At 43.6% G+C, this 18,907-nt stretch overlaps 1 long non-coding RNA gene across 1 annotated transcript in view; it reads left to right on the forward strand.

Moving 5' to 3' along the window:
* Nucleotides 1-18,344, forward strand: part of LOC119566094 — a 54,711-nt gene extending 36,367 nt beyond the window's left edge. The window contains exons 7-10 of the long non-coding RNA XR_006290423.1: nt 1,921-2,010; nt 10,428-10,568; nt 16,467-16,504; nt 17,443-18,344. This is a non-coding gene — a long non-coding RNA (uncharacterized LOC119566094). The remainder of the gene's footprint in view (nt 1-1,920; nt 2,011-10,427; nt 10,569-16,466; nt 16,505-17,442) is intronic.
* Nucleotides 18,345-18,907: the final 563 nt, after the last annotated feature.

Raw genomic sequence — 18,907 nt, forward strand, 5'->3', positions numbered from 1 at the left:
AGCATTTTCCCTACCTTGGACACTCCCACAAACCTAGCTCTTTTCAAGACACCTCTGCAAACGGAGCTGTCCTCAGCTTCCGATTCCCCACCTCTCCCAGAACTGTACCCTTAGCCACTGAACTCCCCCCACCCCCCACACTTCCATCCAGATGCCTCTACCCCCACAACACCTTGAAAGCCCCACATCATTCACACAAACACAGCAGCTCTGACTCTTCCTCACCTCCCTTGTGCCAACACTCACCTACTCCCCAGACACCCTTCAACACCTACCCGCCAGCCCCAGCTGCTAGGTTTTGCAAAGCTCCAGATCCAACCCCCTGTACTACTTGGGACCAGATATACGGACCTTAAGCTGAAGTTTATGGTTATATACAATTATGTGAATGTATGAAAATTATTGAACTAATTTGAGTATTTGTAAACTACTTATATAAACATCCCATGGAGCTGTGCAGAACTTGGCAACTATAGGGGAAGAGCCAAGGAAGGAATTGTTTAAACTTGGGATGGCTGAAGATGGTTTTGGGTTGGGAGTTTTTGTTTATCCCAAAAGGAGGGCTCTTATTTGGTTTGACTGGCCCTCCAAATCAATTTACTAGCCCAGGAAGGCCATTGTTGAGGCAAAACCTAAGCCAGCAGCTGTGTACCACCCTGAGATTAGGTAAACTGCTTTTATAGTCACAAAATGAAATGTGAAAGCTTACAGGAGAGACTTTTTTAAACTTAAAACTAATCTTGACAGATGGCTGAAGGCTATTCACAATGGATTTGTAAAAGGCTTGTGCAGCTCAGTCCAAGTCAATGAAGGCATTCTGATGTGGAGATGTTTGAATAAGTTTAGAATTGAGGTACTTGTACCATTTGAATACTATTTACCCACCTCAAGTAGGGCAAGAGGAGTTCAGCGCACCTTGCTGAGTCAGATCAGGCAGAATTTATAATAGAACTTCTCGTGAAGAAGATTGCTGAAGAAGGCATAATGTGAGGCTCCAGTAGTCATTAACAAAGTGGTAACTTTTAAGACAAATCCCCATTTTGTTGCTACAAAATCAGTTTTTATAGCCAGACTATAATATGGAACACTTCTATAGAGCTGTTTGTCTCACTATTTAACCCTCAAAATGTTCTCTGAAATTTTATAATTATTTTACATATCTGGAAACTGAGGCAGAGAGGTGGAATCACAGAGAAAGTGTGTGTTAGTACCAAGAGTAGAATTCCAGAGTTTCTGGCTTCCATTCCTATGTTCCAGCCCCTGGACCATACCTTTTCATCAAAGAAATAGAATTTATCTTATTATAAATTGCAGATTGTCTCTTTCATCACAATGAAATAAAATGGATTCCTTCTGAAATGTATGAACATTATTTTTAAAAATGAGCTTTATTCATTTCCACTGACAGGATGGGAACTTAGATAGGCTTGGCAGAATTTTTTTATATATATAATTTTGACAGATCTTTTTTTTTTTTTTTTAGATTTTTAATAATTTTTTTAAAGATTTTTATCAGTTTAAATTTTCACTTTTGTGGGAAATTATGGGGAGGTCTGTCAGATAATAGTGAGTCAGCCAATAATTATTTAATGACAGTAGAAGTTGAGATTCAAAAAGTTAAAGCTTTATAACCATCAAAATACAAATGGTCAACATCACTTGTCAAAATACACACACTAAATATCCTTAAATCAAATTCAAATAAGTTCTCAAGCAACATTTTTCTTACTTTGCCTATCTGTAAATTTCAATTATCAATAGAAATATTTTAATTGTTTTGTTTGTGTACAGTGAAATCAACATTTACTGCCATATACCAATAAAAAACATAATCCTTCTAACGTTGCAACAGAAAGGTGTCTAAAAAAATGTAAAATGTTCTTCAATAGTGTTTAATACTAGTGCTAAATGTAATTGTAGATGCCCTGAACTTGGATCAGTGAAGCCAGTCAGTGGAAGGAGGATCAGGCCCATAATGACTACTCTTCAATCAGGACCTGATCTTGCAAGGTACTGAGACCCCTCAACTCTTGGCCTTCAAATAGGAATTGTTGGGTATTCGCAAATTGGGGCTATCAGTCGTTACTTAAGCAAAAACCCCATCAAAGTCAGTTCTATATATTATGCCCATATTTTTTTCATTCTAATGAAGTGATTCATGCCAAATTAAAAGTGATCCAAGATCTTAAAAAATAACACTATACGGCTCAATAATGATATAAATAGGTATGAGTCAGAGCAACTGTAAAAAAGTGATTGGCTCAGCCCTGTACTTAGAAAGTATTTGGGACACTATTAATCATTTGGAAGAAGTACAATGAATGGCACAGAAACAGATACAAAAATAAACCACAATAAATGTGGGGTTTAACTGCTCTCTAGTGGATTTGTGAGTAGTATCATCAGTATAAGCAGGATCTACATTCAAAAAAAGTAATCTCTCAGACATTTTGACATGAAGAAACAGAATCAAGTACTTCCTACACATCTGAGTTCAACTGCTGCTTCTCTCTGGCTATCTCTCTCATCTCAATTTCACTGAATTACAGAAAGGCTAAGTCTGAGTATCAGAACATAGATGTAACTTTTAAAAAATGCTCTTACCATGTGCTGTGGCGAGCAGTATCTCGTTATATATTCAGCACAACTATAGGGGCCAATGTTGACCTTAGCTTCATGTTGGAAAATCAGTGTTTGTTATAACTTTCTGCTTTGGAAAAAATAGTTAAAAGTTGTTCTTGAAAATACAGTGCTGATTTTCTTAAGCTAATACCTTAGGGAAAGGACACACAGAGATAAACATCTACTGCTTCTTTGGTAGATGTACTTCATTAGAAAAATAACTTGAACATATATATAAAAGGCCAGATCCTGCAGAGCCTACTCAGAAAAAAATGCTATTGTTTAAAATGGGAGCAAGGTCAGGTAAACACAGTGTGTCCAAACATAAACCCACATGTGCATACGTCTCAGTACTGCAGTGAGAGTAGGGTTGTCACGAACTATACAAGGTAGAGAGGGTCCTGTTTTGAGCTTAAGCTATGGAGTGCTCAGGACAGTTCTGAGGAAAGGCTGTGGAAAGATGCCATTTTCCCCCCATCCCTCTCCTCAGTCCTCGTAAAGGCTGCTCAAATCTGCACTGGCTACTAGCTGTCTGACGAAGTGAGCTGTAGCTCACGAAAGCTTATGCTCAAATAAATTTGTTAGTCTCTAAGGTGCCACAAGTACTCTTCTTTTAGCTGTCCCCAGCAGTCTTTCTCGCAGCAAGGATTGATGGGGCACAGGGACTCCAGCTAAACCACCCCAGGCGGTAGTGTAGGAGCTGCTAAAGTGGTTCTATGCCATCCAAGGTTTACTCTTGAAACCTCAAGTAGGTAGGTAAGCCAGATTTAGGGCTGCTTTTCATTACAGTAGTAGCACAAAACTGCTGCAGCACAGCTGAAGGTCTGGCCTATAGGTCTAACAAAACCTCCAGCAAAATGTATCTACCTTACACATGTTCACTGCTGGATGGGTCATTTCTGGAAAAATTTTAGAACAAATTCTGCAGTTCTCTTCCTCCACCAATAATTTAAAAAAATCAATGCCATATTTCATGAACAGTCCCACAATACCTAAACTGGTGCCTGTTCCTTCTAGCTCACAAGGTGTTATTGTAAATGACAGACAAAATATGTTAATTTAAAAAAATTATGGAAAAAATACCACCTTCCATTTCTATAGTACCTCACTGAAATATTTGGAATTGCCTTACAAACAATTAAGTCTCACTACACTCCGATATTGTAGAGCAGATAACTAGCACTATACAACTTGTTAAGACAAGTGAATGGAGGTTAAGCAGAGAGGTTAAGTGTCCTTCCTCTTTGTCAAATTAAGAATTAATAACAAAATCAGAAATAGAATTCTCTGCTCTAACTACTGGAAATCAGAAAATATCGTAGGAATAACCTCTTATGTCAATGCATTTTTATAGACATATCTATAGTGCCCTTCAGTGTGAATTCTCCATCACTGGCAACTTTTAAATCAAGTTGGATGTTTTTCTAAAAGAGCTGCTTTAGTTCAAAGGGAAGTTCTGTAGCCTGTGTTAGACAGGAAGTCAGACTAGATGATCACAGTGGTCCCTACAGGCCTTGGAATCTATGAAACCATATTATGTGAGCACCTTGGATATTACCTGCAGCTTTTGGGGTTTGATCCAAAACCTGCAAAAGTCAATGGAAGACTCCTGTTGATTTCAATGTATGTTAAAGCACACCCATAATGAATTATTATTTATTATTATAGTAGTGCATATAGGCCCTGATTGAGGATGGAGCCTCCCCCCACCCGTATGGTACTAGGCATTGCAACGAATGCATTGTAACAAAGATTTTCTACCCCAACAAATTTACAATGTCAATAGACAAGACAGTCAAAGGAAACAGTATTATCCCTATGTTACAGATAGGGAACAGAGAAATTAAGTGATTTGCCAAAGATCAAGGCAGGCTATGGTACAGCCAAGAACTGAACATAGATCTCCTGAGCTCTGGTTTAGTGCTTTCATCACAGTATCAACCTTCCTCTCTAACTGAAAGCTTTGTACTCAAAGCCAATGTATATCACTTGAACAGTGATAGCAATACAAAGTAGTCCTTATTATACATGTCTAACAGAAAATGTTAAATTTGAATCCTCACAGCATTCTTCTGAAATAGGTAAGCAATATTATGCTATACCCACTTTACAGATGGGAAAAGCAAGTCTCAGAGGGTATGTCTACATTGTGTCTGGGCATATGCTTCCCAGCCTGGGTAGACAGATTTTTTGCTAGCTCTGTTTGAGCTAACACACTAATATAGCTGTGTGGACATTGCAGTAGGGGCGGCAGCTTGGGCTAGCCCTCTGAGTCCAAGCCCACCTGATCTCCTGGGTCCAAGTTTGGGTGACCAGCCTGAGTCGCTTCTCATGATGCAATGTTCACACTGCTATTTAAGCATGCTAGCTTGAGTAGAGCTGAGAGGTACACTCACAACTGTAATGTAGACTACTGAAGAGGTTAAGTGACTTGCCCAAGGTTACATGCATAGTGAGTCAGTGGTGGAGTTCTTAACTCCCAGTGTCAGGCTAACTTTTGCAGAACATGCTGCGCTTGTGTTAGTAAGAAGCAGGGTATTTTTGGTAATAGTGTAAGGAAGGTTTGATTGAGGCTTTCAAATACACCGTCATATAAATAAGACAGCCAGATTTTTCTCTAAGGGATGTAATTTGACTGTGAAGAGCATTCATCCAGCATGGAAAATTTTATCCCAAACAGTTAAAACTTGGCAAAATTATAAGCAAATGAAAACTGTGTTTTACAATGGAAAGTGTTGGATAACCTTAACTATAGATGTTGCTGCCTGTTCTGTATATAATAATAGGTTAAGGCTATTAAGGTGCAGTAATATTTGTATCATGGTTAAGGTTGCATTACAGTATTCAGTTTTACAAGGCACTCTAAACCTTTATTTTGTAAAAAATCTCATTGAAATGGCAAATCTCAAACCACAGAATATAAACTTTGAGCACTATTTGAATTTTTCATTGTGGTTTTATGAAAAATTGATACGAAAAGAATAATGTAGGTTCACATATCAGTGCTTTTGGTGCTTCCCCCTCACACAGAGGATTGTCTCAGTTTTTTGCAAGAAAGTTCAGAACTCTCTGAGATCAGTCTTTTGGTCTCATTATTGCTCTTCATGTGTTGATTCCTTGAATATCATTTACACAGAAGTAGTGTTTGCCTATACTATAGGGTATTTTACAACTTTGTAGCCTTAATGGAAAATATGTGCCAAAGCAAACCCACCAAATTTTAATTTGATGACAAAACTGCCACATCACAAAAGAGGGACTGAAACTACGGCTTGTCTGCCCAGGGACACTCAGGAAAGTTACGACAAATCAAATAAAAGGGGTGAAGTTAATGCACATAAATTAAAACACATTTAACCCACAGTGGAAGCTATCACTCAGGAGTAAAGTGGGTTTAGTTTGCTTTAGCTTAACCCTCAAGCTATAGCCAACTAAAACCACTTTACTCCTGAGACTGAGGCCTGGTCTACACTACAAAGTTAGGTCAACATAAGTCACCTTGCATCAATCTAGTTGTGCATGTGTCTAGACTCAAATTGTCTCCCATCAATGTAAGTACCCCGTTACAGCAAGGCAATAACATCACCTCCCCAAGCGGCATTGAGCTATGCAAGTATAGGCACTGCATGACCTATGTCAATCTTAACAGTCCTCCAGCTGCTGTCCCACAATGCCCAGCACTCACCGCTCTGGTCACAATTGTTAACTCCACTGGCCAGTGGTCACAGAGACTGGAAGCCACCCCACCCCTTTGAAAAAAAACACACACACTTATATTTGAAAAGCCTTTTCTGGATCGCCCATCTTGGCAAGCACACCAAGCATCTCTCCCTTTTTGTGTGCAACTACCCAAGCAACCATGCTGGCTAGATGCTCCAGATGTGCTCCTGCCTGGAGTAGACAGGAAATATTGGTTCTCCTTGGCCAGTGGGGAGAAGAGGCTGTGTAGGCACAGCTAGGGAGCAGTCATAGAAAAGTAGATAGCTATGAGCAGATTGCACCAGCGACGCAGGTGAAGGGGTACAACAGGGATCAACAGCAGTGATGCGTGAAAGTGAAGGAAGTGTGGCAGGCATACCAGAAGGCCAGGGAGGCCAACAGTCAATCTGGTGCCAATCTGCAGATCTACCACTTTTACAATGAGCTGCATGCCATTCTTGGAAGAGAGCCCACCAGCACCCCACAGACTACCATGGATATCCCCAAGGAGTTCAAGACTTAGATCCCTGCCATGAACTGCAAGGAGAACAGTGGAGCACATGCAACCCAGGGAAAGGAGAGGGGTCCAGCTATGCTGCAAGTCAGGACCTGTTCAAGGCTCCGCAGCAGTCTAGCCAGTCCAGGCAGCCATGCACATGCAAGCCTGATGCAGAGGAAGGAACCTCGGGTAAGGGTTTGAATGCATTTTCCATTGCAGTGTTTAAATGTACTGATGGCGCTCAACCCCAACTTTGCTGGACATTAGTATTGACTTTTCACTGTTTTACTCATACTAGAAGTAATGGTACAACAAACAGAGGTAGAACTGTTGTCTGATTTTCATTCCCCAGTAAGGATAGACGGGTGGAGTCCATGCAGAGCAGTTTGTTTACGTACATAGGGATGTCCCTTGAATCCTCCTGAGAGATCTTGGTTAAACTTTCATGGAGGTACTCTGCAATCCTCTCCCGAAGGTTTCGAGGGGTATCAGCACTTAATACTTCCTCCCCAGTAGGACACTTTCCCACCCCAGTCTATGATGACTTCAGCAGTAAACAGACTGGCAGCATATGGGTCTGAGTAGCTTTGGGATGCCCACAGCAGCTGTGCTCTCTGTGCCTTTGTTACCATCAGCAAGATATCAGCTAAAATCTCCACCACCTGTGGAAAACAGTGCCAGTACTCTGTGCCAGTGCCCTGCACTTGTACACATGGAAATAGGGGCTGAAATTTTATTGTTTCATGCGGCCGAACAATTCCCACCTCATTCCACCCTCCACCCCCATCTTTGCTCCCCCCCCCGCCCACACACACACATGCATGTGCTGGGCTATACCCATGGCTGGCACTGGAGAACAGTGCTGTACAGAGGCGCTCCAAAGCTGAAATGCCAATCGGCATGTCTTGTTTAAAACTTTAAGGATGCAAGGAAAGGGAGTTCTAAAACTTAAATTTCACCTTCAGTTTTAAATATAAATATGATACCTCTGTGTGTTTTACCTGTAGCTGTTGTGGTCTTGAGTGTCCCCTCTCTGCACCTGGGGAATGCCTGACCATAATAAGGAGAAGAAAGAAGAGGACACGGGAGGAGATGCTCAGTGAAATCCTGTAAGCCAGTGTTGCATCAGATTGTGAACAGAGAGCATGGAGAGTTAATATTTCAGGCTCTATGGTGAAAGAAAGTGTGGACAGGTGAAAGGACCAGGAGTCCCAGCAGAAAAAGGAGAGGGAGATGCACCAGGACATAATGGGGCTTCTCTGGCAGCAAACACAGATGCTGCAGACTCTTGCTGATATACAGGTCTAACAATCACAGGCTCACTTCCCTTTGCAGTCAATGGAGAACTCCATTTTAGCACCTCCCTACGCCCCCAACATTTCAGGTGGTATCAGGGGTAGCATCCTTACCACTCCACAGGAGGCTCCAGTCAGGACAATTACAGCTTCACATACATGGACCTATGAAAGCCACAGTTGCTATATATGTAGCCAAAATAGACTGAAATGGACAGAAATGTCCTTTCCCCTTGTTAAGTGCTGTTACAATAAAAACTTCTGAAGTAGTTAATGTATTTGTTTTTTCAATTGCACACATTTTTTTGCATTGGTTTTGCTAGGCAATACAATTCTATGTTTTGGAAATGAATTAATATGTATTACTTCAGCAAGCATGCTGCATAACGCTTAGCAGTACTGAAAGCGCCCACTACTTGCTAGTGTACAGGGTGGCAGACCTCAGAGGATCAGTGACAAACACAGTGTAATAATTATAAATGTACAGCAAACACCAAAAATTTTATGGGTGCCTTAACAGACAGTGCTAAATAGACAGCACACACCACACAATTCCTAACAGCATGGACGGCGGGTATCGTAGGAAGGGGCTGTGCCTCTCCAAGCAGCCTAGTGTGGCCCTGCCTACACTCTGCCCTAAGTCCAGGCCCCCTCCTGTGATTCCCAGCGCTCTGGCTGGCCCAGGCTGGCTGGCCCGCCTCTCGCAGGGACTCAGGGAAGCTGGCGCTGTGGCTGTGCTGCCCAGAGCACTGGAATTGGGGACAGCCGAGCTACCCGGAGCAGTGGGGCTGGGGGCACTGCCACCCAGTGCATTGGGCCTAGCCATGCCACCCAGCTGACCAGAGCACCAGGGCTGGCCGCGCTGCCCGGAGCACCGGGGCTGGCTGTGGCGCCTGGCTGCCTAGAGCACGGGGTACTGCTGCCCAGGGCTGGGGCCTTGCCCCCCCCACCCCCGGCTGCCCAGCGCTGGGGCCAGAGGCCGCAGTGGGAGTGCTCTGGGCTCCTGCGGGGGAAGGGGGCAGAAAGGGAGGGGAGGGACAGGGTCTTGGGCCCAACTGGAGGGGCAGGGACTAGTCTTCCCCAGTGGCTGGGTCACCGGCTGACCATGCCTAACAGGCTCCAAAGCTGAAGGGCCAGATAGAGCACAGTCCAGCACAACACTGTCGATGACTGTTAAAGGCTGGGTCCCACAGGATCACTGTTAGTATTTCAACATCACAATTGGCAATCTACCAGTAGGGAAAGAATGTTGACGGTTTCTGAACACTCCTGTATTCTTAAAGATGTGAGCATCATGCACCATCCCAACACTTATGTCAGTGAAGGATCCCTGGTGATTAACCAATGCTTGCATAACCATAGAAAAGTAGCCCTTTCAGGTGATGTGTTCTGTTGCAAGGTGGGTTAATACCCAAATAGGGATGTATGTGCTGTCTATTGCCCCACAACAGTTCAGGAACCCCACTGCATCAAATCCATCCACTATGTTCTGCATATTGAGAATCACATTCCTGTACAGCAGGAGATGATCAATGGCCCTGCACACTTGCATGACAACGGCCCCCAGTGATGGGGTGTATCAGAACCTTTGAGGCCCCCTGCTGGAGGCCTTGTGAACCTACCACACTCCACCCCAGGAAAGAGCAGTAGGGGTGGGCCCTCCAGACTGCATAGAGAGGCTGCAGGGAAGCAGCCAATCAGAGCCCAACAGGTTAATCTAAAAGGAGCTGGCTGGAGCTAGGGGAGTAATGATGGTGTTCCTGGCTGATGACTGGATCTTAAGCAAGACTTCAGCTCTGATATAAGGGTGAAGCTGAAGGTGCTGGGACTAAAAGGGGAAGTGCTCAAGGAAAACAAAGCAGCAGGTAATTAAAGGGAAGCAGCCACTGGCTGCTACTTATAGGGACCCTGAGTTGGGACTTGGAGTAATGGGGTGCCCCCCACACACACACACACAGGTAGAGTGGCCTAAGCCCAGAGAAGGGGACAGAAGACCCTGAAGAGGGTCAGTGTTTAATTGAACTGGGAGGGGATTGACCTGAACTATTGGCTCAGCTGGAGAGCTGGCATCAGGAAGGCTCACTATGGAGTGAAGAGTCATCAGGGAGGGGTCCTAGGGCACTGCTTCATAACAGAGCAGGTACTGTGGGAAGTTAGTCCAGGAGGGGCTGAGGCGAATCTAATAGGCCCTGTTAGACTGATTGAGAACCAAACCCAGGGACAGGGACATGGACCAAGATGTTGCAAAGGGCAGTGTGAGAGGCCCTGTTGGACTTGCATACTGGAATGAGTCTGTTTGTTTGTACACACAGCTTGTGTGTGACTCAGCAGAGGGCCAAGTCACTGAAAACCTGCTCGAGAAATTTAACCATCAACAGGGGTCACTGCAAGCAGAACAAGGTTGACAGAGTGCAGGTGCAGACATGCCTGGCTGGCAGGGGCACTCATGTGAGGTGAGTAGCTCCACTGAACCCCTGTTGTTAATTTTCTAGCTCCAAAATGATTTCCCACTGACTGGTGGCAGGCTGATGTTGCAAGCTTCCAGAGTGCCATCACCACTCGCTTCTCAACTGGCTGCGCAGCTCTCATCTCGATGTCCCCGTGTTGGAGGGCTGGGATGAGCTCAGCACTCAGATCCAGAAACGTGGCCTTACATATCTGAAAGTTCTGCAGACATTGCTCATTATCCCAAATCTATATTATGATGCAATCCCACCAGTCTGCACTTGTTTCTTAAGCCTGGGAGCAGTAGTCCACCATTTACAACTGCTCTGTGAATGCTACCCACAACCTTGAAGTGCTTCCACTATGTCCCACAGCAATCAGTCCTCCATGAAAGTGTCATGTCCCCCATTTCTGTGATTCTTCTTTTAGCTCTGCAGATACTGATGTATCATGTGTCCTGTGTTTGCAACGTTCATGACAATAGTGCAGAGCTGCATGGGCTCTATGCTTCTGTCACAGATGACAGACAGCAAAAAGTGCTGTGTAGGTTTGTGGGCTTTTTAAAAAAAGGGGTGAAAATTATGGCATATAAATGGCACTGTAAATGGGAAAAGTTGCATGACGGGAACTTGATCCCTTGTGCCAGGCTCCCCTGCATGGCTCGTTTTTTCCCATTGTGCATTGCCAGAATTTCCCAAAATACAGTGCCGCTGCCAGTGGTGAGTTGCACCACACAGTGCATGGACACAAGCACTCGTGATGAATACAAGCATAGCCAATGCAAGAAGCCAAATATGCACTTCTGCATGAGTGATCTACTAACTGCAGCAACTTTATGCTGGCCTAACTTACATCGACCAAAGGTTGTAGTATAGACACAGGCCATGTCGCCAGAGCACCCTACTGTAGATGCAGTATATGCTGACAGAAGGAGTTTTTCTGCTGGTGTAGGAACACTACCTCCCTGAATGGAATTAGCTATGCTGACAGAAGCACTCTTCTGTTGGCATAGCTGTATCTGCAGTGGGAGTTCTGTCAGGATAGCTATGCCGCTGCGGGGGGGAGGAGTTCACACTCCTGACTGACATAGCTATGCCAGTATGTTTAAGTATGGACCAAGCCGCAGTGAGAGTTTCCACAATGGGGTTAAAAATGTTCTAATTTACATGCATTAACATCACACATTTAAGAGAAATCAACTGAACTTTCCTGAGTGTCCTTGTATAGACACAGACTAATCGAATGCCCCAGTAGCCTACGGGTAAGTTCCCTGAACTGTGAAAGAGGAGACCAGAAGTTCAAATTTCTGGGCAATACCGTATGCTCATCAACTACAGACATGAATCCAAACCTGAAAATCAGGAAAGGAAGACTGTCTGAATGTCTTACCCCCCCACACCCCACCCTTCCATTTTTTTTTTTTTTAAATAAGCAAGCATAGGCCTTATGCAATGTCACTGCTAGTTCAGAAGTCAGGTTTCTAAACATGATGAATCCCAAGCTTATTCACTGCACCACACTGCCTCTCAGAGTGACTAAACCAGTTTGGATAATCCCCTCTCTAACCACAATAAACCACACTCCTTTCCAGGGATGGGATCCAGGATTCCTGATCACCAATATTCTTCTGCTGACTAATAACTACAGTAACTCCTCACTTAAAGTTGTCCAGGTTAACATTGTTTCGTTGTTAGGTTGCTGATCAATTAAGGAACATGCTCGTTTAAAGCTGTGCAATGCTCCCTTATAATGTCGTTTGGCAGCCGCCTGCTTTGTCCACTGCTTGCAGGAAGAGAAGCCCGTTGGAGCTAGCTGATGGGGGCTTGGAACCAGGGTGGACCGGCAGCCCCCCATCAGCTCCCCGCTCCCCTAAGTTCCCTGTGCAGCAGCCGCCCAGCAGGCTATCAGTTGCCTGCAGTTCAGCTGTCCCTCCCCCCACTGCCTTGGAGCTGCTCCTAGGAGCCTCCAGCTTGCTGGGAGAGGGGAAGAGGAGGGGGAGGAGAGAAGAAGGGGGCTAATGTCAGGGTGTCCCCCCTGTCCCCTATTGCTGCCCCCCGCTTACCCCTTCTTCATATAGAGCAGGGTGGGGACGGGACAGGGCTCAGGATGGAGAGAGCTTGCTGGCCGCAGCTGCTATCTCAACTTTCTGATCTTTTTAAAGGCAGTGTACTTAGAGTGGGGTAAGCGTACTTAAAGGGGCAATATGCATCTCTCTCTCTCTTGCCCCCACACACAGGGTGTGTATCTCTGTGTGCCATGCTGTCTCCCCTTCCTTCATTCGTGTTGCCTTGTAGAGTGTGAGGCTACATTAACAACAATGTGTTAACCCTTGAGGGCTCAGCCGAGTGCTAGTTCATCATTTAGCAGTAAGGCATTCCATGGGAAATATCCCACCCTCTGACTTCACCACCTCAACCAAGCTTCACAATCATCATCACTGTGTACCAGTATTAAATTGTTTGTATAAAACTTATAGTGTGTGTGTGTGTATACACACAGTTGGATTCGCTTAACATCGCTTCTCTTAAAGTCGCATTTTTCAGGAACATAACTACAATGTTAAGCAAGGAGTTACTGTAGTTATGTAGTCCACTGGGAAAGTATGTGTGCCAAGTCCTTCCCTAATGGCTGGTTTAGAAAGGACAGAGTGATCACTCCTGTAATTCAAGTGGTAAGGTCCTGAGCTAGGGACCTGAAAACTCTGGGGTTTTAAACTGTTCCTGGTTAATGTGTGGGGTCGGTGACATGGTTGTACATGATTCACACAGTGAGGGGGGGGAAAAAAGCCCACTTTATCCTACGATTTTAAGCATAGAACCTGCTTTAATCTGAAAACTATTGTTTGAGTCACTTGCCACACCTTTTGCCTGAGTAACCCAATGGCTAATGTGTGTGTTGTGTCCCCTCTGTGCTACATCCACAGAGAGCATGAGGCTGTGATAACTCGGCTTGCATGCTCAGTTCTTTTTAGCACAATCTGTAAAGACTCATGATTTATAGCTGTGGAGGTCATGGGTTCAATCCAAACAGGTGTCCCATAGTGGTGGGTTTGAAGGTGAGGGGTATGCTTTGCACTGGCAGGGAAGGAGGAGAACTATAGGCAGACCTGCTGGTGTAATGCAGGTATGCTCACCCTGCAGCTACTCCTGGCTATATCCAATTTGTGGAAATCCATGAAATGCCATGGAGTGTTTCAGACTCCTTCACAGAAGTTCCCACCCGCTGACTGCTTACATCTTTACTGCTGAACATGGATGGTTGCTCTTGGTGTACTTACTTTCATGGGGGGTGGGGCGTCAGCAGCATAGTTTCTCCCTCTGATTCCCAAGTAGATGCAGCTCATCTTTTCCCTGACAAAAATTACATTTGACAGTAAGGTTGCAGCAGGACACACTCCATCCACCTGGGAACTTAAAAGCATGGAAAGGAGATGTTAAGAGGACAGGCATATGAATTCCTTACCATCTTCATGTTGCTAACAACACACTACAGTGCTTCATAAGGCTTTCACTTCCATCTTCAACAGATAGCCAAAGGTATCCCCAACTTCATCAAACGACCAAATTCTTAACAGCAGTACTAAGGCAAAATAACCTCCCAGAGGCATGGAATGTCTGACAATCAGATGTGCTGATCATTTATATAATGATATATATGTCAACCATAGCATCTGGTACTCCCTTGACTTCTCTGTCCTCTCCTGATTTGCCTCCTACTTCTCCAAGTGCCCCTTCGTGTGTTTTTTGGAGGAGGATCTACATCCATGCTCCAGCTTTCTATAGGAGTTCCATAGGGCTCTGTCTTGGTTCCCTTTCTCTCTCTCTCTACCTTAAATCTAGGTAATCTCATCTGCAAACACATATGCAACTACCATCTCTATGCTGATGACTAACAGATCTACCTCGCTATTTCACACCTTGCTCCTTCTGGCCAAACTAAAATCTCGGCCTGTTTCTGACATTTCCTTGTGGGTTTCCAGCCATCAGCTAAACATGGCTAAAACAGAGCTCCTAATCTTCCCTTCCAAGTACTCCTCCCACCTACTTATTTTTCTCAATCACTGTAGACAACAGCAACATCCTGCCTGTTACTCAGGCCTGTAACCTTGGTGTCATCTTCTACTCAGACTGCTCTCTAATCCTCACATCCGGGCTACGTCTAAATCTTCCTGATTCTTTCTACATAACCTCTCTAAGATATGGCCTTTGTTATCCATCCACACAGCTAAAACTCCTGTCCACGCTCTTGCAATCTTACATCTCGATTACTGCAATATCTTTTTCTCTGGCTTTGACAAACACAGTTGTGCCTCACTCATCCATTCAGAATGGCCCTGCAAAGATCATTTCCTAGCCCTTCATTTTGACAATATCACCCCTCTCTTTGAATCCCTCCTCTGGCTTCCCCTTCTCTGTTGCATTAAACAAGCTTTTTGTCTTCACTATCAAGGTCATTTGTAGCCAACCCCCTCCCCCCTTTATCTGTCATTCTTTATCAAGCTGTCTGTGCTCCCCTCTGATAGGCCTATGATGCGAGCCTCCATCACTCATTTGTTAAATTTTTCAAACAAGCACCTTTCTCTCATGCACACTTGGGAGGCACTCCCTGTAAACTCCCAGAGAGCTACCTCATTATCCACCTTCATATCCTTCCTTTGCCGTTATGCCTACATAAAACTTGAGAGCAGTTAGGCAGCTAGTGTGCTGAGACCGCTGCTGCTGCTGACCAATGTTGTCTCATTGTTCACTCGTACTCCCGTCTGTCAATATCTGTCTGTCGTCATCTATATTGATACTGATAAACTTCTTGGGGAAGGGACCATCTTTTTGTTCTATGTTTTGTACAGTGCCTAGCACAATGGTCCATGATTAGGGCTCCTAGGCTGTAATGTAGTACAAATAAATAAGAAGTTCATTGTTAAGCCAAAAGAAGGCTAAGAAAGATGCTGCGTGAAAGATGCTACTTGTAGGAGTAAGGACAATAGGCTCTGTGTGTGTGTGTCTCTGTTTATTTTGGAAGATGCCAGCAACTCCATTGTTAAGACTCTTACTGTCTTTTCTGTCAATTACATTTTTGGTCTCCACAGTATTCAAACATAGCAAAAATGTTTTATATTAAAATGTTCATAATTAAAAAAAAAATAGTAATTTTCTCCTCAAATAATTTAAGCTTCTTACAAGGGACAGCCTTCTCTATGAAGAAATGTCAGTTTGAACTGTGCGTAGGTCAAAATATATATGTGTATATTTTAAAACTAATATTTTCTATTTCCTTTTTGTCTAACTTCCTGTGTGCCGAGCCCAGGTTGTTTATTCTTCTGAATGATGCAATGGGTTAACGAACTGTTTGTGGGTTATCAGTAAGGAAATCTTAAGGTACAAGGACCATAACAGTACCTTATGTTTCACTTTGATTAAACTGGTAGAATTCCGCGTAAATGGAAATTTGTGAAGGCGTATAGCCTTCGTTCAGTGAAATGCCAGAACCAAGAGGATATAGTAGGAAGTAAATTAAAACAAAGAGCTTCTCATTCTGCTGAAAAACTCCAAACATGCTGAAGTCTTCAAATTCAAAATCCAGTCTGTCTCACAAACAGGATATGCCTTTAAAAAAAGGGAAACTACTAATCTTTTTTGCGGGGAGGGAGAGGCATGGCAAAGTTGATATTTTGGGGTAGAGTGAGGAGGCTCTTGCAAGTGTGGAAGGTTTCCCATCAGATGATTATTTTATAGCTTTGGGGAGATGGTTGGGATTACTTATTGGAATTACAGATGTCTATAATTGTCTTAACATACGTCAAAGGTGCCTAGAACAGTGCTGAATTTGTTTTATAAATCTAAATTATTATTTTAAAGCAAACATTTTTTTAAACAGTAGTTCATTTTTTGTTTTTTAATGTTTTACAGGCAATGGTAAACCCAACTGCTTTTTCAGAAATAAAAATGTGAGTGCATTGTGAAGCTTCCTCCTAACCCATGAAGCCAAGAACGATGTAATGCATGTAGTATTGTTTATTATACATATTGCATTAGTACCAAGGGATCTCATGCAGGATCAGGGCCCCATTGTGCTTGGTATTATATAAACACAAAGGAAAATCGTTCCTTCCTGAGGAGCTTACAGACTAATTTAAGAGAAGACATAATAAATGAGTAACCAACAGAAGAGAAGTAGCAGGGCAGAAAAGGGTGACTGTAATAGGATCACACAGCTAATTAAGCTTAGCAGTTGCACTACTTGAGGATTCTGAATTACATCTGGATATCTGTAATCCACTGACCATCCTGCCTTAGTGTGTGTGGCAGCCAGATATACAAGAAGCAGATCCTCTTCAATCAGTGGGCCTAACTGGATTGTGGCTTACCTAATAGCTGTTCTTCTTCAACAAAGAAAAATAATAGTTGTCCAGAAAAAGAGTAGGGGATACTTGTAACTGGGGTAGGGAAACTTATTTTCTGACAGGCCATTATCTGTGACAAAAGTAAGTGGTGTTAAATCTCTGCCTATTAAACTCTCTCAATTTTCTGACTATTATTTTTCCTCCAAAGACCCACTTAATTGCTACATTCATTAACTCTGAGGGTGGCTTGTGGCCAGTGAGAGATCACAGTTTTCACTGAAGGCTGCTTATGTTGACGCCTACTTATGTAGGCACTCGGCTGACATACATAGGAGGCAGCAACACTTTTTTTTATATTTAATACGGGGCGATTCCTTGGTCCGCTCCATGTGGTGCACTACGCTGGGTACGTTCAGCGTGCAATGATTGTATTGCAGAGGAGTAAACCATCATAAAGAGAATCTGAAAAAAAAACTGTAAAAGCTTTAGTAGTCATCTTTTGCATGCTATTTATGATCATTACTTACTGGTTTACATTCCAGGATCTCCCAGTGACTCAACTGTATGACCTAAGGCAAGTCTTTTCATCTCTCTGTACCTCAGTTTTCTCACCTATATCATACATTGTTGGAGAAGGAGATTTGGCCAACGTGAGCACACAAACAACCCTAAGACAACAAACCAACTTCCAAAGTATACTTTTATTGCTAGATTTTTGTTGGTATACAAAATGAAGGATAAACTGCTAGTTGCATGAATTTTTCTCTCACGCTGATGTAACCGTTAAATCTGAGCAATCACATCTTGTGGATGTATTGATACATCCTGTGGCCATAATATGTGTTTGACTATTTTTCCTCATGATATAAATACTGTAAGGTATACAGATACTAAGGCGATGAGTGTGAGAGAAATCATCAGAGAGAGAAATAGATATAAATTAATTTCAGGCATAATCTCTGAAAATTTAAGGGGACTTTTACTCTGGTTGACTTTCAGTAAACCTTGTGTAAAGTTCCTGACTAGAGCTGATGGCTTCATTATGTACCTCCTTGGGCATTTGTACCTCAAATGCTACTTATAGCTTTATGAAGCAGTGTGAGCAAAATTCATTTGTCTCTAAAGCTTTGCATTTAGAGTACTCCAGCTATTGAGATAGGGGTGATGAGCATGATTACCAGGGCTTACATGTCCATCTTATGTCCACAGTACATAATATTAAAGGCTTAGACCTTCTGTCAGTCTCTACTCTCTGTAAACTTTGTCACCCCAATCCTGAATTTGTATTTTCCTTCATATAGGCCAAAACTGCCTATTAATACCTCTATAATATTAACCACTGCCTCAGCTCCACCTCTTTTGAAATCTTCATCCACATCTTCCACTCCTTCAACTCTCACCTTTTTTTACTCTAGTACAGGGGTGGCCAACCTGAGCCTGAGAAGGAGCCAGAATTTACCAGTGAACATTGTCAAAGAGCCACAGTAATATGTCAACAGCCCCCGCATCTGCTACCCCCCTCCAGTCCCCAGTGTCTCCCGTCCATTGGCAGTCCTGCCAATCAGCTCCTCCCCCTCCCTCCCCACGCCTTCTGGCCACTGCAATCAGCTATTTCGCAGTGTGCAGGAGGCTCTGGTGGGGAGGAGCGAGGGCATGGCAGGCTCGGGTGGAGTGGTGGCAGGACCTGGGGCAGAGCAGGGGGGTTGAGCAGTGAGCACCCCACAGCACATTGGAAAGTTAGCATCTGTAGCTCCAGTATCTGAGTCAGCGCCTATGCAAGGAGTCACAGGTTGGCCACTCCTGCTCTAGTACATTGTAGAACGCTACTGCAAAAGAAACATGACCACACTACTCGCAACGTGTTTAAACATCTCCACTAGCTCTATTCATTTGAGAAACTAATTCAAAATTGCCTGCCTGGCTTTTAAAATCCTGCATGTATTTTGTTCTTCAGTTACCTCTGCTCACCCAATATTGGCTGCCTCCAGGCACTTTCATAATCTCACC

This window comes from Chelonia mydas, chromosome 4 (genome assembly GCF_015237465.2).
Source record: "Chelonia mydas isolate rCheMyd1 chromosome 4, rCheMyd1.pri.v2, whole genome shotgun sequence".
Taxonomy (NCBI): Eukaryota; Metazoa; Chordata; order Testudines; family Cheloniidae; genus Chelonia; species Chelonia mydas.